This window comes from Trichosurus vulpecula, chromosome 1, assembly GCF_011100635.1.
Source record: "Trichosurus vulpecula isolate mTriVul1 chromosome 1, mTriVul1.pri, whole genome shotgun sequence".
Taxonomy (NCBI): domain Eukaryota; kingdom Metazoa; phylum Chordata; class Mammalia; order Diprotodontia; family Phalangeridae; genus Trichosurus; species Trichosurus vulpecula.
The window spans coordinates 495254743-495280801 of NC_050573.1; positions in this window are offsets into that span (position 1 = coordinate 495254743).

Below are 26059 nucleotides of genomic sequence, written 5' to 3' on the forward strand. Positions count from 1 at the left end.
TAGTAAGCTCTCAGGAAAATTGGAATTATTTCTTTTACTGGTAGGAAATATCGTATAAGGAAAAGATCATTGACTTTTGGGTCAAAGGACCTCGTTTGAATGCCAATTCTTTGTTTGTTTGTTTGTTTTTGGAGGGGGGAGGGCAGGGCAATTGGGGTTAAGTGACTTGCCCAAGGTCACACAGCTAGTAAGTGCGTCAAGTGTCTGAGGCTAGATTTGAACTCAGGTTCTCCTGACTCCAGGGCCGGTGCTCTACTCACTGCACCACCTAGCTGCTCTGAATACCAATTCTACTATGTACACACTGTGTGATTGGGGCAAATGACTTATCCTTCTATCAGTCTCAGTTGCCCTACCTGTCAAATGTGCAAAATAATAATAATAATAATATCTACCTGCCAGTGGTGTTCTGAGGAAAGCACTTTGTAGAGGAACTATGACATGGGGCCGGGGAAGCAGACCAGGACTTGGGAAGACCCGTATTCAAATTCTACTTCCAGCACATTCTAATTGTGTGACTGTGGGCAAGTCCCTTAAACTCTCTCAGCCTCAATTTCCTCATCTGTGAAATGGGGCTTGATAATACAACTTATAGTACTTACCCAACAGGACTTTTGTCAGGGTCAAGTGAAACGACTTGAGTAAAATGGTTTGTGAATCTTAAAATGATCCATAAATACTAGTTCTTATAATGAATCTATCTTAGCCCATTTTTGAAATAGGAGATATTCTATAACCTACCTGAGAGCACTCTTGTAGAAATCAAATGAGATAATGTATATGAATCATTTGCTCACTGGAAAGTGCTTTATGAATGTGAGCTGTCATTATTACCAATGCAATGAGAACACAGTTTTCCTCAGGATTCTCATTTTATTAGCAGTGTGGTTTATTTGGAAAGGTTTTTGATTTTTTAAATAGGAAAATAGGATGTCCCTATACTGTTGTTCACATTCTTACTTCCAGTTTATGGTTTTATTGGGAATTTGAGGACTTGAACAGTGTTGCATCAGGCTATTAACTTCCCAATCACTTTTATTCCCCTGTTCTTTAGCATTGTCTGTTTCTGTGCCGAGAAAGACATGCTGCTGGGATGTTCAATACACCAGTCTACTACAAAATCGAAGTATAAATATAAAAATTAGAAGTATCATTAACAATTGGTTAATTATCTTTCGTTTAAAAATCCTTCCTTTGGTCAGGTCTATTTGGGATCATCGTGAAAGAAGTTGGGCTAAAAACATCCTATCTGTATTCAGACTTTTCGTTATTTATCAAGAATGTTCACCGATTAAAGCAATCCATTAATCCCTTAGCTATCCCAGGATCGAAGATGCAGATCGGAAGGGACTTTGAAGTCATCTGATTCCAAATCAAACACTCTTTTCATTGCATCATCGTAACTGTCCTTTCATGATTTGTCCTTGACTTATCTTTTTAGGATCGTTATATATTATTTCCCTTCTCTCTTATGTTCTATCATCTAGCCAGACTGGCCTTTCTATTCCTCACGTAGGACACTCTATCTCCTGTCTCCATGCCTTACGCTGCCATTCCTCAAGACTAGAATGTTTTCCTTCCCTAGCTCCACCTCAGAGAATTGCTTACTTCCTTCAAGACTCAGCTCCAAGATTGTCTTCAATATGAAACCTTGTGTAGAGGTAGCTGCGTGGTATAGTGTGTAGAGCAAAGGAGGAGTCAGGATAGAACTCAGTTCAAATCCCGCCTCAGGGACTTATTAGCTCTGCGACCCTGGGCAAGTCACTTAATCTTTGTCAGCTTCAAGTTCCTCACCTGTAAAATGAAAATAAAAATAGCATTTACTCCCCAGGGCTATTGTGAGGATCAAACAACATCTTATTTGCAAAGCATTTTGATAAATATTAAAGATGCTACTCAGTTGTTGATCCTAGAGACTTTATTTATTATTATTTCCTGACATTCCCAAGTACTAATCTCCTCCCTCCCTAAACTAGTTGGCTATTTGTTTTATATTTTTCTACATGTTCTTGGTTGAATGAATGAAAAAGCATTTCTTAAGGGCTATGTTCCAAATACTGTATTAAGCACGGGGGAGTGAGAAAAAAATTGAGATAATGTCTGCTCTCAAGGTTCTTACTTTCCAATTGGGAGACACTACACATGATGATGATGATGATGATGATGATGATGATGATGATGGCTATGATGGGCACTGTGCTAGGCACTGGGGATACAAAAGGAGGCAAAAGACAGTCCCTGAGCTCAAGGAGCTCACACTTTGATTGGGGGGACATTACACGTAACTGAAAGTTTGGCTGCAGGACAGATGGAAAGGCCTGGAAATCCCAAGTTGCCTCCCCCAATAGAATATAAGCATATAGAGAGCAGGGACTGTTTAATTTTTATCTTTATTATCACTGGAATCTATCATGGTGTCCTGTATGTAATGGATACTTTATAAATACCTATTGGTTAAATTGATTGATCAATCAATTGATATTTACGAAGCACTCATTATGTATATAAGCTCTGGGGATGCAAAAGGAGGCACAAGACAGTCCTTGTTCTCAAGGAGCTTACAATCTAATAGGGAATAAATACTACACTAGTGTAATGGCAAGCTGTTTTTTTCTTTTGTAATGCTTCTCAGCAGTAAGGCAATCAAGTGCCTTTGATTGAGTCTTGCCTTTATTTCAATCAGTCTATGATTGAATCAAGAGTCTTTGTTAACCTGCTTAAGTGACAAGAAAGCCTAAGTCACATGAGTTTGAGTCACATGGTTATGATGCCTTCTGACCCAGAAGAAGTGTATATATATTCTGAGGTTACTATTTTGCTTTGGAGCTCACTCATGGGAAGAGTGTTTGTGTGGTTTGGCCAGATGAGACTCTGGGTAGCTGTTAGGGAGCCCCCTGGCTTTGAAAATCCAGATGTTGGTGCTTCTCTCTCTCTGGTAACTATATATGTATTGCTATGGACAGACAGTTAGAAGCCCTGTCTGCTGATCTGTGTCATTTGCTGTTTATATAATTTCTGCTTGGAATTTGTTTGTGTTTTCTCTGAAGTTCAGGGTGATGGCTCTTTCTCCTGAACTAAGTGAATGATATATGTATGTTTAATTAAAGTGAGATTATAAACCTCTTAAAGTTGCTTTCCTTAGAAAAGCAGATCAAAGAACTTGTGCTAGCAGCCTTCCTGTGTGCTGGTGTTATTGGCCTTATACCTCCACAGTAGCTGCAAGCAGTCTTGTTGTTGGCACTAGCTCCCTAAGGTTTGCCACTTAAAAAATTTTTTGGATGAACATAATCACACAACAGTGTGTCTGAAAAATATCTGGAAGTTTTAGTGAAAGGGAAGCTTATTATGAGTCCATAATGTGATATGTGGCCCAAAATATTCATGTGATATTGGTCTATTAAGGCAGGCATCAGTGAATACGGGAGTGATAGCTGCAGAGGGGATACCACATCTGGAGCACTGGTTAGACTTCTGAGTACCATAGTAGGGATGCCATTGATTACATGGAGAATGTCTAGAAGAGGACAAACATGATGGTGAACTGCCTTAAGACCATGCCACAAGAAGATTAATTCAATGGGGATATCTTGCCTGGAGCAGAGGAGACATGTTAGCTATATTTAAGTATTTGAAGGGCTGTCATATTGAGGAGGGCTTAGTTTTATTCTACTTGGCTACAGCAAAAAGAACCAGGACTAATTGTGAGAAGTCAAGAAGAGGCAAATTGTGATCTATCTGAAAGTGCAAAGGGCCACCTCTGGCAACAGTGGGTTCCCTAATAGTAGAGGCTGGATGACTACTTATCTAGCATATTACTGTGGGGATTCTTTTTCAGGTATAGATTAGATTAGTTGGCTACTCAGATTTCTTTGAACTCTAGAAATTATCATAAGATCATAGAATTAATGCTGGAAGGTACTAACTCCTTCATTTTACAGAGAAGGCAAGTGACTTGCCCAAAGTCACACAGACAGTAAGTAGCAGAGTTAGGATTTGAAATCAAGTCCTTTGAAGCAGCTAGATAGTACAGAGGAGCAGTGAGCTTGGAGCTGGGAAAATCTGAGTTCAAATCCAGTTTCTGACACTTGCTAGCTATGTGACCTGGACAAGTCACTTAACTCCATTTCTCTCAGTTTCCTTATCTATAAAATGGGATAATAATAGCACCTATCTCAGGGTTGTTGTGAGAATCAAATGAGATAATATTTCTAAAGCACTTAACATATTGCCTGTCACATAGCAGACACTAGGTAAATGTTGGCCATAGCTCCAAATCCATCGCTCTTTCTACAAATAGTGTGTTGTCTCCTATTCTGTGACTTTTGTGATAGCATTTAAAATGTAGGGCATGATTTAGGATCTCAGAACTCCATATTGACAATAAACACACTTAGAATAAATCTTAGATTTGGAAGGTATCTTAGATTCCTTAGATAGGGTGCTGATACATGCATGCCCTATGATTGGTGCTAAAGTGATGGGGAAGCAAATCCATTTCGGGAAAGAAGGATGGGATCCGAATTGGAATTCAAGAGACTGCAGACTAAAAAGGAGGCTGGTTCAGCAACTTCAGGGCAACTAGATGGTGCAGAGGATAGAGCACTGGGCTTAGAATCAGGAAAGTTCATCCTCATGAATTCAAATCCCTCCTTAGACATTTACTAGCTGTGTGACCCTGCAAGTCACGTAACTATTTGCCTCAGTATCCTCATCTGTAAAATGAGCTGGAGAAGGAAATGGCAAACCACTTCAGTATCTTTGTCAAGAAAACCCCAAAAGGGGTCACGAAGAGTTGGACAAGACTGAAAATGACTTAACAACAACAATAGAAACTATTGGGAGGATTAAAAGATTAAGTTAAAGCAGGACATTGTGTGGAAGATACCAAGTTGGAAAAGACTGAAGTAAAAGAATTCTTTTTTCCACTCTTTGATTCCTTATCTCATTCCCTACAAAAGTTAGTCCAAACCCTCTCTTCCTTCAGAGCTCCTGCTCACCTCCTCCTCTCCCTTCTTCTTTCAGCTGAGACACATTCCCATTTTATTGAAAAATTGTAGCCATTCAACATGAGTTCTCTCTTCTTCCAATTTCTTCATCTCAAAACTCCTTGATATCATCCCCCACTCTCTCTTTTCCCTCAGGCTCTGACAAAAAGTTGACCCTTCTCCTACCCAAGGCTAGTCCCTCTACAAATACATTTTATTCCATCCCAAAGTCAAGGTCATTGACTATAACTTGCAGACTCCAAAATGATTTCAACTATGTAGAATGTTAAATCAAATCTAAGAAGGCAGAATTTAATAGTGATAAAGGCAAAGTCTTAAACAGGAATTAAAAAAAGTTAACTCCACAAATACAAGATAGAAGAGATGGGCCTAGGTAGCAGTTCATCTGAAAAAAAAATCTTGAGATTTTAGGGAACAGAAAGCTCAGTTTGCATCAACAGTGTGATGCAGCAGTCAAAAAAGTTAATGTGAACTTAGGATGTATCCAAAGAGACAGTGCTCAGCATAAGGGAGTTGATGGCTCCACAGTACCCTACGCTGCTCAGACTACAGTTTTAGTATTATATTCGGTTCTAGGTAACGCATTTTAGGAAGAATATTCATAAGCTGAAAAGCCCCCCAAAAGAAGGTAACCAGGATGGTGAAGGGTCCTGAGAACATTCCATATGAAATTTGGTTAAAGAAACTGGGAATCTGTACTCATTACCCCCAACATATTGAAAATAACTCCTAATTGGAAATGTAAAAGGGTTCATCTATCCTACCATCTCTATCATCATCAAACCACCACCATCAGAGCCCTAGTTACTATTTTTAATTATTGTTTTATTTTTAATTTATAAAATAAAACAAGCATTTCCATAACACAGTACAATAAAAAAGATGATTGCACATGAAACTGCGAATCTATTATGTACAACTTGCTATTCTTTTTAAATATTTAATAAAGTTACCGTGGAAATTTTTTCTTTTTTTTTTCCTTTCTCCCTACCCTGGCCCTATAGGTGGTTGCCATTAGATACAAATATGTATGTATGTATATATGTATGTACACACATATACATACATATGTACATAAATATATGTGAAACTATTCCATAATACTTTTATTTATCAATTATTTCTCTGGATGCAGAGTCTTCCTTCATAGGTCCTTTGTAGTTAGTTCAGGTATTTATAATAGTCAAAATGACTTAGCTGCTCCAAGTTGTTCTTAAAAGAATATTATTAGTGTATACAACATTCTCATGGTTCTGCTCATTATTCTGTGCAAATCTATCCATGTTTTTCTAAGATCATCAAGCCCATCATTTTTTATAATTCAATACAGTTACTATTTTTTTTGAAAAAAGGGAACGCAGGCAATTATAAGTCTGCCACAACTCTAGAAGTCCTGTAGAGAGACAACATGCTACAGAGGTGGCCTCAGAGCCAAGAAGGCCTGGGTTCTATTCCTCCATCTGACACATTCTATCTGTGTGACTCTGGGCAAGTCCCAAGCTCTCGGAGCTCTGGGCAGCTCTCTCCTACTGGAAATTGCAGAGAAGGGGATGACCTGAACTGACAGAAGGAGTTTCCTCACTTGGGAGTTCCCTGTGCTGAAGAAATGATAGATCCTGTCTATCTCCTCCTACTGTCAGGCATGTTGTAAAAGTGGATTCTTGTTTAGGTTTGGGTCAGGCTGGAGAGGTCCTGCGGGTCTGATAGCTAATCTGTAAGCCAAAGAGATCTGTTTTTGGCTGCTCCATATCTAGTCCAGGTTCTATGTGAATGGTCAAACCCTTTCACGTATGAATCTAATTCAATGGATTTTCATTATTCCTGCAAGCTGTCTAGTATGACATCGGGTATCAACTGGTCCTGGATAGTGACTGTGTTTAGGAATAGGGACTAGTCCTGTGATAACATTTTTGTTGAGAACATTCAGATAAGGAAACCTTCTCTACCTTCTCTCAAACTTCTATTAGAGAATTGCCTAGGATACTAAAAGATTAAGTGACTTGCCTAGGGTCAAATAGGTAGCATATGTCAGAGAGAGGGCTTGAACCCAGGTATCCTTAGCTCCAAGGCCAGTTTTCTATCTACTATTCCATTCTGCATCTCTCCAGGACTCTGTAATTTTGGCAGAATCATAATTCCCTGATTTTCCTTTTTTTTTTAACAATAGCAACTAGGGCTTTGGGCAGCTGGATAGTGGAGTGTTTAGAGCACTGGGCTTCCGATCAGAAAGACTCATTTTCATGGTTTCAAAAATGGCCTCGGATACTTATTAGCTGTGCGACCCTAGTCAAGTCATTAACTCTATTTGCCTCAGTTCTCTCATCTGTAAAATGAGCTGGAGAAGGAAATGCAAACCACTCTAGCATCATTGCCAAGAACATCCCAAATGGGGTCATGAATATTTGGATGGGACTGAACAACAATGAACTAGGGCTTTGGTGATGGAGGAGGGATGGGCAAACCCTTTCACATTGTCTAATTAGGGGTTATTTTCAGGTGCCAAGAGGTGTGGTTGGAGCCATTGCTCGTGCAGATGAGATCACAGATCTAGGAAGTGTTGAAGAAAGGGGTAGCTCAATGAGCTGCAATAGGTAGGAAAGCAACAGAGGTCACCTTGGCCTTGGCCAAGAAGCATCCCTTGAGGTTTTCATTGTTGTTGTTTGTTCAGTTGTTTTAGTCATGTCTGACTGTTTATGATCCCATATAGGGTTTTCTTGGCAAAGATACCGGACTGATTTGCCATTTCCTTCTCCAGCTCATTTTACAGATGAAGAAACTGTGGAAAACAGGATTAAATAACTTGTCCAGAGTCACACAGGTAGTAATTTTCTGAGACCAGATTTGAATATGAAAGATGAGTCTTCCTGACTGCAGGCCCAAAACTCTATCTGCTTCACCACCTAGCTCTCCCATCCCTTGAGGTAGAGGCCTATAAAATATGTTCGCTTGAGCCTAAAGTCCTGTGAGGGAGAGAAAAAGGTTTACTTGGCTGGTGAAAGAGTCTCAGGGAGTCCCTATGCTGTCTGCCAGGACAATAGCAAATCCACCTCAAAGCATCGCCAGTTACTTAGAGGGTTGCCTGAATCAACATTTAAATAAGCAAACCTAACTCAAACCCTGGCTGTGGTGAGGAATGTGGAGCCTGGTTTCTCTGGAGTGCTTAAATCTAAGGAGTTGAGTCAGAGCTGAATGCCAGGTTGCAGAAGTGAAGATTTCTAGCTAGGGAGGTCAGATTGGGATCAGAAGGCAACCACAGGGAATGTTGCAGGCTGATCTTACCACTCTCCCTCCCTTGAGTTCCTTGCAGACTTGTCCCAGCTCACTGAGGCTCCCACACTGATCTATCTAGTGGGATGGTCCCTAACAGTGTCTGCTGCAGGCCTACCAGAGTCTGCTCTGATGATAAGGCTCTGTCTGGTTTAGACAGCAGTTACTTAGCTTAGTCTCCCACCCAGTTGAGGAATCTCTTTCACAACATCCCTAAGAGAGGGCCTGTTTCAGCACTCCTAGGGCCAGGAGTTCACTACCTCATGAAGTAGTCCATTCCAATTTTGGATCCACCTCATTGTTATACTTAAATTCAAATCCATTAAAACAAAAAAATTACAGGCATACCATATTATGCCGGCTGTTCTAATGCCTGGGGGCTAAGCTAAAAATAAATGAATTGAATTCTAAACTTACAGAAGTATGTAAAAAAGGCATAGAGATGAGGTTTTCTTAACCTTTATTTTCCTTAAATCCAGCGTCAGATTTCTAAGTATAGGATAGTTTTCCACTATTTTTTTCTTTGCATGTCCTTTGTATAAATAAAATCTATAAGATAGTGATGGCACTTATCTCACAGGATTATGATGAGGGTCAAATGAGACAATGCTGTTTATGAGCCCTAAAGTATTTTAGAAAAGACTGCATTTTTATTTCGGGGATTTTCTTTTTCTTTTTTCCCCAGTGGACCGTGGGAGGGGAGAGAGAGAGAAAATGGATTTTTAATTAATTTTTTTTTAATTTAAAAAACAAGGTCATGAAGTTGTTATAAGGTTTTATTTGAACTAAAGTTGCTTATTCTTCACACCAGAAATACAGACAAGGCTTTTTTGAGATTTTGTGTTTCTTTCCGCTATAGACATTAGCTCTTGTTCAGCCTTAAGTCATTACATATGTCATATCTCAATAACTGAAACTAATCTAGGAGAATCTTTGTCTAAATGATTGAAAAGTCTAAATTAGAAAAAAATTCAATATAGCTTGGTTTCTGGATATTGTATAATTTTTAAAATGATTATTCTGGGACCTGGAGAAGAACTGAGAAGATACATTTCCCTGTTTCTTTTGCAGAAGTTGAGGATTATTAGCACAGAATATTGTATATATTGTCAGAGTCAGTTGATATGTTGGTTGATTTTACTGAATTCCTTTTTTTCTTTCATTTTTAATGTTTCTTTAAAAAATAAATAATAAAGAAAAATTTTAAAATATTAAAAATAAAGGGAAAGTATTCAGAAATTAAAGTGGTATTGAAACAGAGGACATTGACAAAAATAATATATAAAAAATGGATATTATTATTGTTATTGTTAATAAGAAGTCTCCAGGCACCATCAGAGTAGGAGAGAATATGATGCCCTTGATAGGACTACTGGTAGCAGCAACTGCCTCCTGCTTTCACAGCTCAGTTGCCTTGTCTCCTTGATTGAGGAAAGGTAGCGGTTCTACCAATGAATTTAATGAACGATATTTTATAAAAGTCTTTTTTTTTTTCCTGCTAAAGTTGGCTTTCAAAGGCCTACTCTTGAACTAACTCAGCTAGGTAGAACCTGTGTCGGGGCTTTCATTCCCCTCTGTTTATCCTTTAAGAAATTAATGTCACCTCTATACTTCCATGGCAGCAGAAGACTTTTGTGAAGAAATATTGTTAATATTGGACAATTAATTATGGGCCTCTGAATCACTTCAAATGGAATTAGAAAATCATGTTTAAAAGCTATTTTAGACTAGTAGATTTAAAACAAATATTTTGACAAGTTTATTCTAACTGGATTAGCTTTTGCTCTTTTAAAACTTAGCTTTTTAAGCTATTGGTGTTGCCACAGTGGTATGGCGACATGGTACAATAGGGAAAAATACTGGATTTGGAATCTGAGGTACTTCTAATTCCTACCCTGCTTTTTATTTGCTGTGTGACCTTGGTCATACTTGACCTTCCTAAGCCTCATGTCTTCGTCTGTAAAATGAAGGGCTTGGATTAGATAGCTTCTAATATCCCTTTTAACCCTGAATCAATGGAGGTATAGGGTGTGGTCTAGAGATTCAGTGAGAACTCACAAAGTATGGAGTTTATCAACGTAGACCTCATTCTTCCTTGGCTATTTCCTGGACTGTGGTCTTCTGTGCCCAGACATCTATGAGATAACTCAAACTGGGTGCTCCATAGACATCTTCAAATTCAACATACTCAGAACTTATTATCTTTCTGTTCCTAAACCCCCCCCCCCCCCTTCTTCCCAACTTCCCTATTTCTATGGAAGGCACCAGCATATTTCTAATCATTCAAGTTTACATATGAGGAATCATTCTCACGTCTCCCCTTTTCTCCTCCCCCTATATTCCATCAGTTACCAAGCCCCACTGATCATCAGTTCTGTTTCGAAAATGTCTTACCCATCTGTGTTCTCTCCACTCACATAAGCCACCACATTCATTCGGGCCCTCTCCAACTCTTTTTTCTTTAATTACTTCAGGAGCCTCCTAATTGGTCTCTCTTCTTCAAGTTTGTCCCCTCTCCTATCCATTCTCTTTCAGCTGCCACATATATATTCTTAAAACACAGGTCTGACACTCTCCTATTCCAGTCTCCTACTTCTACTCCCTCTTGTTTTCTAGTGATTTTTGTGACTCTTCATGACCCACTTTGGGGTTTTCTTGGCAAAGATACTGGAGTGGTTTGTCATTTCCTTCTCCAGCTCATTTTACAGATGAAGAAACCGAAGCAAACAGGGTTAAGTTACTTGCCCAGGGTCACACAGCCAGTAAGTGTCTGAGGCCAGATTTGAACTTAGGAAGATGAGTCTTCCTGACTCAAGGCTTGGTGCTCTATCCACTGACTCAAGTATAAAATATATATTCTTCTGTTTAGTTTTTAAAGCCTTAATATAAGTAGGTTCCAGTCTTCTTTTCTAGGCTTTCTTTACTTTCATTCACATACTCTATATCCCAGCCAAACTGCCCTGGGTATGGTCTCTTATACTTGACATTCTATTTTCTGCCTCCACTTTGCGTAGGCTATTCCCACTTCCTGGAATGCATTCTCTTTTCATCTCTACCTACTAGAGTTTTTAGCTTTATTCAAAGCTCAATTTAAGTGATACATTGATACGGCAAATCTATTCTTATCCTGCCAGTTGCTAGTACCCTCCTTCCAGGAATCATTTTATATAGATACTTAACATATTATTGTTTATTAATTATACATAATGTGTTATGAAATATATGTCTAATTTTCTACGTACATGTTTTCCCTCTCTCAATAGAACTGCTATTCTAGTCCCTCTAATAAAAGTAGGTATTATTTCCTATTTGTATTTGTTTCTCCAGTTTTTAGCACAGTGCCTGGCATATAGTAGGCACTTAATAAATCATTAATGTATTTAAGATTGTATTTATTGAGGCAATCAGACCAGTCTGAAATTTTTGTTCCTAGAGCTGGATAGGATCACTGGTGTGAAGTTACTTGTCTAAAGTAATGCAGATAAGTAATAAGTGTCAGAAGTGGATTTTGATGCTGGGACCTCTGATCTGGAATCAGGGATCTATCCACTCTATCAATACTGCCTCATAATCCTTGATGTGCTTATAGAACCTACCTCCAAATATTGTTCCATTTCCTTGGCCTGTGATGCTTCCATTGTTATAACATAGATTTCACAGTCTCACAAAGTATAAATTTAATTCAGTTTTCTAGAACTTACAATGTGCAAGCCACCATTCTAGGAACTTTGGGCAATTCAAGGATGAATAAAACAGTCCCCAACCATAAGAATGTTTCAATCTACTTGGTAAAAAATAGTAGTGAGTGTGGCTTAAAAGACTTTTGTTGTTCAGTCACATCCGACTTTCCATGACCCCTTTTGGGGTTGGAGTGGTTTGTCATTTCCCTCCTCAGCTCATTTTACAGAGGAGGAAACTGAGGCCAATAGGGTTAAGTGATTTGCCCAGTGTCAGCCACTAAGTGCCTGAGGTTAGATTTGAACTCAGGAAGATGCCACATTTATATGCTCCAAAGGAATTATAGCAGCACTTTTTTGTTGTAGTTTTTCTCAGCTAAGCCATACTAGGTCAAAAATTATCAAAACCTCTAGGCAAAGTTTTTGGAAACTTTGGATTGCTGCTAGAGAATTCTTACATAATTCTTCACACATAAGTGTTGAAAATGTGTGTGGGTGTATGGAACAGGTGCTCAATAAATGTTTATGGAGTGAATGAATAAATTTGGAGAGGAGAGGAGCAGATACAATAACAAACAGGACAGCAAATGGCAGAAAGGAAAATGCCCAAACCCCCTGCAGGGGTGGGGGATCTGCAGCCTCAGGGCCATGTGCGGCCCTCTAGGTCCTCGGGTGCAGCCTGTTGACTGAGTCCAAGTTTTACAGAACAAATCCTTTTATTAAGGGGATTTGTTCTGTGAAGTTTGGATTCAGTCAAAAGGCCACATTTGAGGACCTAGAGGGCCACATGTAGCCTTGAGGCCGCAGGTTCCCCACCCCTGGCCAATGGAATAAAGGCAGCAGCATTCTGCTATTTCTTACTAGAGAAAAGAGTTTCCTAAAACTATTGTATATGTAAAAATATGACATATGAATGATACTGCCTATAAAATTGTTTCATGGACTGTTTTTCCCTCCCCAAGATATATAATAACAATATGACAGGCCTATGATTTACATTTTGTTTCATTTCCTGGAGCTTCTGAGTTCACTGAGGATGGAGGAGAAGGGCAGGAATTTCCTGCTTGACCTCTCTCCTAGGAATGTGGTCTGTTGGTTGTGTACACTACATTCATCATCGTAACAGTCCGTCCTCATGATTGCACTGTTGGTAGTTGGTGAGGGGGAAGGGCTATCATTCTTGCACAGACTGAAGCCAGAAATCATTCTGAGTCCTAGATTAAGTTACAGAATTTCAGAGTTGTAAGGGACTTTAGTGGTCATCTACTCGAAACCATACCACAAAAGATACCCCCTTCCATCTGTAATAACCTCTATCAATGTTCATCCAGCTTTTGTCTGAAGACCTCCAACAAGGGGGGGCGGTGGAAGTGGGGTGCCTATAATTTCCCAAGGCAGCTTATTCCGCATGTGGACAGTTCTAATTGCCAGAAAAATTTTCATAACAGCAAGCTTAGTTTTGTGTCTTTTCAACTTTTCCCCATTGCTCCTGACCATGGTTCCTGGACCAAAATAGAATTCTGCTGAGTTCTTCATTTAAAACAAAGAGAGAATCTCCATGCAAATAACATTCCAAAGTAGTGGTCAACATTATCAGGAAGCAGTACTTGACATAAACTCATGCCTTTCATGAAGAAAAAAGTAGTATAGATTTTTCATGTAGAACAGACAATTCACTGGAGAATGGTACAATAGCTTGTTGTTCACTTCTCCTATTCTTCATGACCCCATGGAACATAGTATGCCAATGGGATTTTCTTGGCAAAGATACTGGAATAGTTTGTTTCTTTCTCCAGTGGGTTAAGGGAAACAGAGATTAAGTGACTTGCCCAGGGTCACACAGCTAGTAAGAGTCTGAAGCCAGATTCGAACTCAGGTCTTCCTGACTCCAGGCCTAGCTTTCTATCCACTGAGCCACCTAGATACCTTATAAAAGGTTAGCCTACCACAAGAGCTACAAATTGCAGTTATGCACAATAATAAGGTTAAACCAAAATAGAAGAAAATGTTCTTTTTTCATGCTAAAGTTTTTTTCCCCAACAAAACGAATTTCAATTAAGAATACAAATCTTACGTAGAATAGAAATAACACTACATTGAAATAAAGAAGTTATTTCAGCATGTGGCACATAATACTATTCAATTCTACAGATCAAAATAAACAATTAGAGCTAAAAGAAAGCATTGCCTTCCTTCCCAACCAATGCACATACCAAACCTAGAAAACTAATGCTGCAGAATTTTAAGTATTCAATTTTCCTTGGCTCTACAGAAAGGGCTCATAGGATGTGAGGCATGCTGGCTGATTAGCTTGAGTTCTGAAGATGGAGTGAGGAATTGTTTTTGAATCCTATCTCTGAAAGCATCTTTGAGGGCTTTTAAGCAATATCAGTCCAAAAGTCAAGAGTATTTATGGAGTTGTCATTTTGTATTACTTAGGTATTTGGGGGAGTGGAAATATGAAAGTTCCAGAGATTGTGAAACTTTGGCAGAAAAAACGTTTTGAGGAGGAAATGAAATATGTGCTGTACTTTTTTTTTTGGGGGGGGAAGTATTCTTTATAGTCACTCTGCTAATTCAGAGGCACACATATATGTCTTTAGTTTCCTCACAAAAATCATATTTGGAAATGTGGAAGCCTAGGAAAAGTTGAAAAAAATTTGAGAGGGAAATTTCCAATTTTGTGGGGTCAAAAAGTTAAAAAAGTTAAAGAGGGGAAATTGATGTTTTCTCTAAAACAGGGGATACATACACACATACATACAAATATATGGGTGATATATGTATATATATTATATGTGTATGTATATACTAGTCTAGTATATATGTCTAGATGTAAGAAAGTGATGGAGAAGATGTTAATAACGATGATTAAGCTTAAAAATGTAGTATGCATACATATTTTTCAGAGAGTCAGTTTTTATATATTTGTCAGTAAATTCTTGTATTGCTTTATAAATACTTTTTTTTTGAGGGGGGAAGGCAAGGCAATTGGGGTTAAGTGACTTACTCAAGGTCACTCAGCTAGTAAGTGTGTCAAGTGTCTGAGGCTGGATGTGAACTCAGGTCCTTCTGACTCCAGGACGGGTGCTCTACTCACTGCACCACCTAGTTGCCCCTTTATAAATACTTCTTGAGCTCAATAGGAATGCCATAGAAGTCTCAGGAAATGGAGTCATCATCAGACTGCAATAATAAATAACAATAATTGTCATTTATCTAGTATTTTAAGATTTGCAAAGTGCTTTATATCCATTATGTCATTTGAACTTCACAATATCTCTGGTCATACCCTTGATTTTGCCATCATCCACAAATGTCTTACTTCCATTTTCTTGGACTCTGAAATTCCTTTACCTGATCATAACCTGTTATCATTCTACCTTTCAACCCTAAACCCTGTTCTCTGTCCTCATTGTGAACCCCAATCCCTCCACCCCACAGATTTTCTTAGGTCATCATCCCTACACTGGCTACATTCTTCTTCCTTCCTCATCTTGACCCCTTGGTGAACAAATTCAGTTTTATCCTGTTTTCTTTTCTTAATACCCTGTCCCTCTTATCCTATCAATGATCTTGCTCTTGCAAAGTTCAGCCTTGGATTATTTCCACCATCTGTTACTTTTACTCTTACTTACATGCTGCTGAATGAAGCTAGAGAAAATCATGAAACCATGTTGATTGGGTCCATTACAAATTTATGTTATGTAATTGCAACAAGCCCTTCACTGCAGCAAGATGACCCTATTATACCCTCCTAATGGGGTCACAGACAATCAAACATGACTAAAACAGCTGAACAACAAAATAGATTCACTATCCCACTCATTACACCACCTTTTCCAAATCCGTTCACCTCCCTTCAACCTCTAATAAGTCCTCCTCCTATCCTGTCAGCTGAGAAAATTGTCTCATATTTTACTGAAAAAATGGAGGCCATTCATCAAAAGTTCCCTCTTCTTTCTTATTCCTCCTCTAACATCACTCAGATGCCTTCTACTACTGTTTCCTCCTTCACTCCTTTCTTATATGGAGAAGTGGCCATTCTCCTTGCCAAGGCTAATCTCTCTGCATTCAAAAGTGATAATATCCCATCCAGCTTTCTCCAGTAGATTGCCCAGATTATCACTGCTATTATCTCACTAATCTTCATTTCTCTCTGCCTATTAGTTGCTTCCCTACTGCCTACAAACAGGCTCACATCTTGCTTTTCCTCAAAAAACCCTCACTTGATCCATCCATCCATCCTCACGAGCCATTGTCCCATACGTAGGCTCCTTTTTGCGGCTAAACTCCTTGAGAAGACCATTGACAATAGGTGCCTCCATTTCTTTCTCTTTAATTCTCTTTTTAACACTTTATAGTCTGGCTTATAACCTCATCATTCAATTAAAATTGCCCTTTCCCAAGTTACCAGTGATTTTTTAGTTGCTAAATCTAAGGACCATTTCTCAATCTTCATCCTCATTGACTTTGCCTTTGACATTATCAATCATACAGTTCTCCTTGATATTCTCTTATCTCTAGGTTTTCATCACACTACTTTCTTTTGGTTCTCCTACCTTTCTGACATCTCTTTCTCAGTCTCTTTTGCTGGATTTTCATCCAGGTCATGTCCACTAACTATGGGGATCCCCCAAGGCTCTATCTTGGGCTTTCTTCTTTTCTTTCTCTGTATTTATTTCATTTGGTGATCTCTCATGGATTTAATTATCATCTCTAAGCATATGATTTCCATATCTGCTTATCCAGCCCTAAGCCCTCTTCTACCTTTAGTCTCATATCTCCAACTACCTATTGGACATCTGTATTGGATTATCAGCTAGGTCGCATAGCAGATAGACTGCTGGCCTAGAGTCAGGAAAATGAGTCTTCCTGAGTTCAAATCCAGCCTCAGACACCTACTGGCTGTGTGACCCTGGGCAAGTCACTTCACCCTCTTTGCCTCACTGTCCTCATCTGTAAAATGATCTGGAGAAGGAAATTGTAAATCACTCCAGTTTTTTTTTTGTTGTTGTTTTTTACCAAGAAAACCCCAAATGAGGTCAAGAACAGTTGGACATGACTGAAACAACTGAACAACAAGAAGAAGACATCTTCAACTCAACATTTCTAAAACTGAGCTTGTTTTCTTTTTCCTAAAGCCCTCCTCTCTTTCTAAAACTTTTCCTATTACTGTTCAGAGCACCACGATCTTCCCAGGCAAATAGGCTCACGACCTAAGGATCATTGTCATCTCCCTACTCTCCCTTACTCCCCTGTTTCCAATCAGTTGTTAAGTACTGTTTTTTCTGCATTTGGAGCATTTCTCCAGGCCATACTTTATTTGGTTGTCAGATGATCTTCCTAAAGCACAGGTCAGGCCATGTCACAACTCCTGTAGTTCCTGATCATTTCAAGCAACAGATATAAAAATCCTCTGTTTTGTATTTTTATAGCCTGGCTCCCTCCTATATTTTTAGTTCTTCCATTTTTTTTAGCCCTTGCCCTATTTCTATAGTATTTATATAGGATTAAGATCTTGCCCTTTTTGATCCTTTTTAGGATATGGAGTTCTGTATAGCTCCCATAGCTATGCATTTGATATCTGATGCAACTAACCTTCAGACTTCCTTAATTTCTATTCTTCAGGACATCCATCAATGGTCTGCTATTGATGTGTGATGTTACCTACTGCCTATCTGCTAGAACCACCACCTGTTACTTGTTGCCAAACTTCCCTGATCCTCCACCTACCTGTCCAGATTTTTCAGCTCAGTTTAACAGTTATTAAATACCTACTATATGCAAGGCATGTTTCCAAGCCCTAAAGGCATAAAAATAGGTCTAGCACAGGCCCTACTCTCAGGGACCTTATAATCTAATTGGGAGAATGAGGAGTATTAGGATCTCACTAATACTAATGGGTTTGGTTATCCTCAGGAACTTGTGGAGGTCAAAGCTGCCCAAAACTCCCCTGGGAAAATACAAAATACTTGGTGGTAATAACACTAGTGATAAGATAGTAGTGGGAGTAGATGTTGTCTATATGTGATATCTAAAGCCAGAATCCAGGTGCTAAGTCTTACAGCAATCCTCTTGGTAGATTTCCTTCTATCCCCTACTTCTGGGAGTTTCTGAGTAGCTTGCCTCAACTTAGAAGCTTCGTCTAGTCTCTAATCTGTAGTATCTAGAGCTAAGAGGGACCTCGGAATCTACTCCAAGCTCCATGAGAATACAGAAGGTCATATAGCAATGGGTAAAACTGGGATTTGATCATGTTTCCTTTCATTCAAAATCCGGTTTTCTTTCCTTTTCATATCCAGTTTCCAAATCAATTTGACAAACAGTCATTAAATGCCTTCTATAGTGTGAATAAGGCACACCATGTTAGGTGCCTGCCATCGAGGATCTTCTCTTCTTTGCCTTTCACATCCCTCAGATATTGATAGCTGCACTACTCTGTTACAATTAATTAAGATCTATTGAGAAAGAATTTGAAAACTTTAGCACCTTTTTAATGTTTAGCATTAATAGTCATAGAATTTTTTTTTAATTTTTCTTTATTTTCAATTTATGAAATAAAACACAGATTTACATAATATAGTATAATTTAAAATGATTTCACATGAAACTAATAATTTATTATGTACAACTTGCTATTCCTTTTAAATATATAATAAAGTTATGTAAGTTTCTTAAATTTTTTTTAAAATTATGTCCAAAGAGTTATTAAACTGCCTATACCCTTTGACCCAGAAATAAATATCACTATTAGGTCTATTTCCAAAGATGATTTGAGAAAAAGGAAAAGAAGATATGTGTTCTAAAATATTTATAGTAATTCTCTTTGTGGTGGCAAAGCACTACAAATTGTGGGGATGCCCATCAACTGGGAAATGGCTGAACAAGTTGTAGTATATGATTGTGATGGAATTCTACTGTGCTATAAGAAATGATGAGCTCAGTGATCTTAGAAATACATGGATAGACTTGCATGAAATAATGAAGAGTGAAATGAGCAGAACCAAGAGAACATTGTATACAGTAAGAGCAATATTGCTTTAAGAACAACTTTGAGCAAATAAGTCATTTTGACTCTTATAAACACCCAAATTAACTACAAAGGATATATGAAGGAAGACCCTATCTGCATCCAGAGGAAGAACTAATAAATAGAAGTGTGTGTAGAATGATTTTACACACACACACACACACACACACACACACACACACACAATGGTGGCCATCTTTAGAGCAGGGGGAGAGGGGAAAAAATTAGAAAAATCTTAATTGTTCATGGTTAGGCAGGGCCAATATAATAAAAATGACAATTTTACCTAAACTAATTTATATACAGAATGCCATCCAAATTAAATTACAAAAAAATTATTTTACTGAATTAGAAAACATAACAACAAAAAAGAGAAGTCATAGAATCCTAGACACAGAAGGGACCATATGGGTCATCAAGTCTAGTTCTCCTTGCTTCCCAATCAGTGTTAGAATTCTTTCTACAGCTAGTATTGCTGATGTAAGGATTGTGTGATGGGTTGAAGGTTGAAGTAAATAACCATAAAGATATCTTCAAATTTTATTTACTGGAATTTTACTGTGTAGAAAGTGTGGTAGATGAAAAGCTTTTGACTCAAGTATACAGGAAAGAAAAACAGCAAGGAACAAAAGATAAGAAATTAAACAAGTCACAAAGAGAGAGGGAAGGAGGGAGGGAGGAAGAGAGGGAGAGACAGAGACAGACAGAGAGACAGAAAGGGAGGGAGGGAGAGACAGAGAGAGAGAGAGAGAGAGACTGTGTTACCAAGGAGAAGCTTGAACTAAAAATAGAAATAAGAAAAATTGTTGTGTATGGAACTGAGTTGTCTATAGTAGCATGGTGTGATTAGAAGGAGGTTTGTCTTAAATTTGAGGGTAAAATCTTGAGTAGGGGCAGCTAGATGGTGCAGCAGATTGAGTCCAGAGCCCAGAATCAGGAAGACTCATCTTCCCGAGCTGAAATCTAGGCTGAGACATTTACCAACAGTGTGACTCTGGGCAAGTCACTTAACCCCATTTGCCTCAGTTTCCTCATTTGTAAAATGAGTTAGAGAAGAAAATGACAAAGCACTCCAGTATCTTTGCCAAGAAAACCCCAAATGGGGTCATGAAGAATCAGACACAAATGAATAACAACAAAATAGTAGCATAATCTGATTGGAAGGTGGTTTGTTTTAAATTTGATGGTAAAATCTTGAGCATGCAACACAAGGGAAATCATAAAAACTGTAGGGAGAGCGACTTCAAGAAAGAACTCTAAACTAAGAGCTGGTTTTATGAAAAAATGAATAAAATTGATAAACCCTTGGTCAGTTTGATTAAAAAAAGAAAAAAAAAACAAATTACCAGTATTAAAAATGAAAAAGGTGAATTCACCTCCAATGAAGAGGAAATTAAAACAATAATTAGGAATTATTTTGCCCAATTGTATGCCCATAAATTTGGTAACTTCAGGGAAATGGATGAATATTTACAAAAATACAAATTGCCCAGATTAACAGAAGCAGAAGTAAATTATCTAAATAACCCCATCTCAGAAAAAGAAATTGAGCAAGCCATCAACGAACTCCCTAGCAAAAAAAATCTCCAGGGCCAGATGGTTTTACACGTGAATTCTAGCAAACATTTAAAGAACAATTAATTCCAATACTTTATAGACTATTTGGGAAAATAGGTGAAGGAGTCCTACCAAATTCTTTTTTATGACACAAATATGGTACTAATACCTAAACCAGGAAGAGTCAAAACAGAGAAAGAAAATTATAGACCAATTTTCCTAATGAATATTGATGCAAACATTTTAAATAAAATGTTAGCAAAAAGATTTCAGCAACTTATTAGGAGAATAATACACTATGACCAGGTAGGATTTATTTCAGGAATGCAAGGCTGGTTCAGTATTAGGAAAACTATCAGCGTAATTGATCATATCAATAGCAAAACTAGTAGAAACCATATAATTATCTTAATAGATGCAGAAAAAGCTTTTCACAAAATGCAACACCCATTCCTATTAAAAACACTAGAAAGCATAGGAATAAATGGAGTCTTCCTTAAAATTTTAAATAGCATCTACCTAAAACCATCAGCAAGCATTATATGTAATGGGGATAAGCTAGATGCATTCCCAATAAGATCCGGGGTGAAACAAGGGTGTCCATCATCACCCCTATTATTCAATTTGGTACTAGAAATGTTAGCTTTAGCATTAAGAGAAGAAAAAGAAATTGAAGGAATTAGAATAGCCAAAGAAACTAAATTATCACTTTTGCAGATCATATGATGATTTACTTCAAGAATCCTAGAGATTCAAGTAAAAAACTAGTTGAAATAATAAACAACTTTAGCAAAGTTGCAAGATATAAAATAAACCCCCATAAATCCTCAACATTCCTATATATTACTAACAAAGCCCAACAGCAAGAGATAGAAAGAGAAATTCCATTTTTAGTTACTGTAGACATTATAAAATATTTGGGAGTCTACCTGCCAAGACACACCAAGGGCCTATATGAACACAATTACGAAACACTTCTCACACAAATAAAGTCAGATCTAATTAAATGGAATAACATCAGTTGCTCATGGTTAGGCCGAGCTAATACAATAAAAAGGACAATTTTACCTAAATTAATTTACTTATTCAGTGCCATACCAATAGAACTACAAAAAATCATTTTACAGAGCTGGGTAAAATAATAACAAAATTCATCTGGAAGAACAAAAAGTCCAAAATATCAAGGGAATTAATGAAAAGAAATGCTAGGGAAGGTGACCTAGCCATACCAGATATCAAACTATACTATATAGCAGCAGTCCTCAAAACTACCTGGTACTGGCTAAGAAACAGAGTGGTGGATCAGTGGAATAGGTTAGGTACATAAGATGCAGAAGTCAATGATTATAGCAATATACTGTTTGATAAACCCAAAGAATCCAGCTTCTGGGTTAAGAATTCACTATTTCATAAAAACTACTGGGATAATTGGAAAATAGTATGGCAGAAACTGGGCATAGATCCATATCTCACACCATGTACCAAAATAAAGTCAAAATGCGTACATGATTTAGGAATAAAGGCTGATACTATAAGCAATTTGGGAGAGCAAGGAATAGTTTACCTGTCAGATTTATGGGAAAGGGAAGAATTCACAACCCAACAAGAGATAGACAGCATTATAAAATGCAAAATGGATAATTTTGATTATGCTAAAGTGAAAAGCTTTTCTATAAACAAAGCCAATGCAACAAGGATTAGGAGGGAAGCAGAAAATTGGGAGAAAATCTTTACAGCCAATGTCTCTGATAAAGGCCTTATATCTAAAATATATAGGAAACTGAGACAAATTTATAGGAATACAAGTCATTCCCCAATTGAGAAATGCTCCAAGGATATGAACAGGCAGTTTTCAGAGGATGAAATTAAAGATATCTATAGGCATATGAAAAAATGCTCTAAATCACTATTGATTAGAGAAATGCAAATCAAAACAACTCTTAGGTACCACATCTCTCCTATCAGATTGGCTAAAATGACAAAATAGGAAAATGATAAATACTGGAGAGAATGTGGGAAAATTGGAACACTATTACACTGCTGGTGGAGTTGTGAACTGATCCAGCCATTCTGGACAGCAATTTGGAACTATGGCCAAAGGGCTTTAAAAATGTGCATACCCTTTGACCCAGCAATACCACTTCTAGGGCTGTATCCCAAAGAGATCACACAAGTGGGAAAAGGACTCATATGTACAAAAATATTTATAGCGGCTCTTTTTGTAGTAGCAAAGAATTGGAAATCAAGGGGATGCCCATCAATTGGGGAATGGTTGAACAAGTTGTGGTATATGAATGTAATGGAATGCTACTGTGCTGTAAAAAATGGGGAAGATACAGACTTCATAACAACCTGGAAAAACCTACATGATTATGATGCTGAGTGAGTGGAGCAGAACTAGGAGAACATTATACACAACCACAGATATATGGATTCTGTGATGACTAACCTTGATAGACCTCGCTCCTCTCAGCAATACAAGGTTCAAAGACAGCTCCAAAGGACTCATGATGGAGAGAGCTATCTCCATCCAGAGAAAGAACTATGGAGTCTGAATGCAAATTGAGGCAAACTATTTGCTCTTCTTTTTTTTTTCTCTTTTTTTTTTGGTTCTGTTTCCTCTTTCTCATGATTCATTCCATTGGTCATAATTCTTCTTTGCAACTTGACTATTGTGGAAATAAGTTTAATGCGAAGGTTTATGTAGAATCTCTATCAGACTGCATGCCGTCTTGCAGGGGAGGGAGGAGGGGAGGAAAGGGAAGAAAATTTGAAACTCAGGAACATGTAAAACTAAGTGTTGTAAACTAAAAATAACAAATCTAATAAAAAAAAGAAAGAACTCTAAATACATAGCAGATAGAGAGTGAACTTGCATGGGAACCCGGAAGAAAGAAATGGGTTTGAATGCAGGAGACTACACAAGAAAACTAGAACTGAGAAATTCCTCAAGTATAACAAATTTTAAGATGGAAAAGACAAGATTTCCATTATGGTGTGAAATCATGATTCATTTACATGATAGCGACTTTGCACCCAATTCATTACACTGTATGAAAATAATTTCTTGTACTCTAAATAACAGGTTAAATGTTAAGTGGCTAATGACTTCCTCCTAAGGAGAGAAAGAAAGGAGATGAAAACCCCCCAAAAAACCAAACAGCTGTACTGAACTTATAGTTCCCAAAAGGAGATCATTCTAAGTCTCAGGTGGTAGCAGTGGAAGTGACTCACGATAAAAGCAGATTGTTCCTAGTGTTTCATTATACATGAGAAAGGAGAAACACCCCCAGGGCACAGTGAAATGGAATGATTATCCTGAGCCCTGTGCATTAGAGGCTGGACAGTGATTGAAAGAAGCAGCTGGTGGGGTAGAATGTTCCACCAGCTGGGGCTAAAAAAAAAAAATAGCTTATGGAAGAACCATAGGCAAATCCTAGACCCTGGCCCAGGAAACCTATGGTCCCCAGTGAAGAAAATAAAAACCCCTGATAAAACTGCCCAGGGCCACCTCATTGAGTGGTACATCAGGTCAGAATTGTGACTCTCCCTCTCAATACAGAGGTTGCAAATTCTTGAGGGTGAGCAATGCAGACGACTCCTTCCCCCTCCCATCCCCCTCTCTCCATGGACTACACTGGATGTAGGTGAAGCCCAGCGTAGATGGCCTGAACTCGAACTTAACTAAGGTGAGCCAGCTGAGTGAACCTGGGACTTTGAGGATGAAAAGTTCCACGCCCTCACCCCCAGGTGACTTCAGCGGTTCTCAAGGATCTCTGCAGGGTATGAAATTGTCGCTCCTTGAGATTCTTTCTCACCTAATAATCAGAGGGTTCTTTTCTTTCTTTTTTTTCATTTTAATGTTTTCTTTATTTCTATTTTTTTTAAAAAAATATTTTATTTTCAATTCAGGGAACAAAACAAGCATTTTCATAATACAGTACAATAAAAAGATGATTGCCCACGAAACTACACATCTACCATGTTCAACTTGCTATTTCCTCCAAATATACAACAGAGTTATCCTGTAAATTTTTTTTCTTCCCTCCCTCCCCCACCTTGAGATGGCTACCATTAGACACAAATAGGTATATATGTATGTATGTATATATGTATTTGTGTGTGTATGTGTATATCTATATGTATATACATGTAAAATTATTTAATACATACTTCTATTTATCAGCTCTTTCTCTGGATATGCTTAGAATCTCTCTTCATATGTCCTTTATTTTAATTTGTGTATTGATAATAGTCAAAATGACTTAGTCGCTCAAAGTCATTCTTAAAGCAATATCAGTTACTGTATACAGTGTTCCCTTGTTTGGGCCTTTAATTTTTTGTGTCACAAGCCCTGTTAGTAGTCTGGTGAGGCCTGTGGACCTCTCCTCAGAATAATGTTTTTAAATACCTAAAATAAAATACATTGGATTATAAAGAAAATTAATCATATTGACATAGAAATGCAGTTATTTCCCATTTGAGTTTCTGAACCTGATGAATTCTATCCATGGATCACCGGTTAAGATTCCCATGCACTAGACAGAGTTCCTTCATCTCTTTGATCGACCTGCTCTCTCTACTCACCTAGACAATTTTCATTCCCGACGCTTCTACAGCTGATGCCAGCTACCTGCCCTGACCCATATCCTATCTGAGTAATCCCTATGCCAGCCAACTGCACCAGCATGTTCTTAACCCAGTTTTGACCATCGCCCACAGCAACTACATGTCTCAGTTGTACCCTTGTGAACAGCTTTGTTCACCAACCAGGTTTCCTACACCAAAGGCTCTTTTAAAATACAATCAATCCAAATTTCCATCACCTACCCTCCCCCACTTCCATCCATACACATGGGTCCTTACCAAGGCAAAGCAGATGGGACTGCCCCTCCCCCTCAGGCTCCACGTTTCCCTTTTGTGACTTCCCTTTAATTTTTAGTTCAACTTGGTTCCCTCATTAAAAATCCAGACACAGCTTAATTTCCCTGCTTGTGTTTTTTTTAACCTAAATTTTTTTTAAAGGAAATACATCCCAGGTCCTGAGGGATCCCTTTTCTTTAGTTGCGTGTCTGAAGCCCCAACATTAAGCCCAGGGCAGCACTAACCAGAGTTTTAAGCCTGCTCAGATTTCACTCTTATCGATTGCTAGAAATACACACAAAAAGGAGAACTTGTTTTTATTCAACATTTGTTGAGTACTAGTAATATATATGGGGCTGTAAGGCACAAGAAGTTAGATACAGTTCTGCCCCAAAAGACTGAAAATCCAAGGGGTGAGGATCATATTTCGATTGCTCCCTTAAGCTGGCTTCTTATCCTTTGATAAAAGAGAGGAGGGCATTAACTGCCTCAAAATGACTAAGCTTACACAAACCTTAGTCAGAAAGAAGAATGAGAATTAGGGTTAGTTTTTTTTCTGTAACTTCTTTTATTCACTAGCTTGGGCATTTGCCTTTTATTTAAAATTGGGTTTTAATGAAAAAAAAATAAATCACTACAGTACAGTTTGTAAAAGG